This window comes from Scylla paramamosain, chromosome 20 (genome assembly GCF_035594125.1).
Source record: "Scylla paramamosain isolate STU-SP2022 chromosome 20, ASM3559412v1, whole genome shotgun sequence".
Lineage (NCBI taxonomy): Eukaryota > Metazoa > Arthropoda > Malacostraca > Decapoda > Portunidae > Scylla > Scylla paramamosain.
This window is the reverse complement of record NC_087170.1, coordinates 13,113,512-13,114,097: the sequence shown is the minus strand read 5'-3', so window position 1 is coordinate 13,114,097 and position 586 is coordinate 13,113,512.

Genomic DNA, 586 nt, shown 5'->3' with positions numbered 1-586 from the left:
TTGCCTAATATTTTTTTTTTTTTACCTATATGTGTGTGTGTGTGTGTGTGTGTGTGTGTTTGCAAACTCATCTGCGTGTACAAATCAGAACTTCATCAACGTGTTTGTTCGTTTGTCTGTTTGTTTGCTTGTGATCCTCTGTGCGCGCGCATGTGTGTGTGTGTGTGTGTGTGTGTGTGTGTGTGTGTGTGTGTTACTTCAGTTATTTCTGTGTATGTATATACCAATGTGTGTATATATGTATGTATGTATGTATGCATGTACTGTATGTGCGTATGTAACGTACATATACATGTTCATATAGATGAAGGATAAGAAATAAACTGTGTATCAGGTGAAAGATGATGGCCTGGAGGTTGATTTCTCTTGGTATATTATCGCTTAACTCTCTCTCTCTCTCTCTCTCTCTCTCTCTCTCTCTCTCTCTCTCTCTCTCTCTCTCTCTCTCTCTCTCTCTCTCTGTCATGTGATGTTAGGTTGAAAAGCACTTATTTAGAATTATGTATGATATGTCACTGTACATTTAAAGGTCATCCAGTGATTACATTTTTGTTTTACTGTTTGTGCCTTGTCATGCAATGTCGAC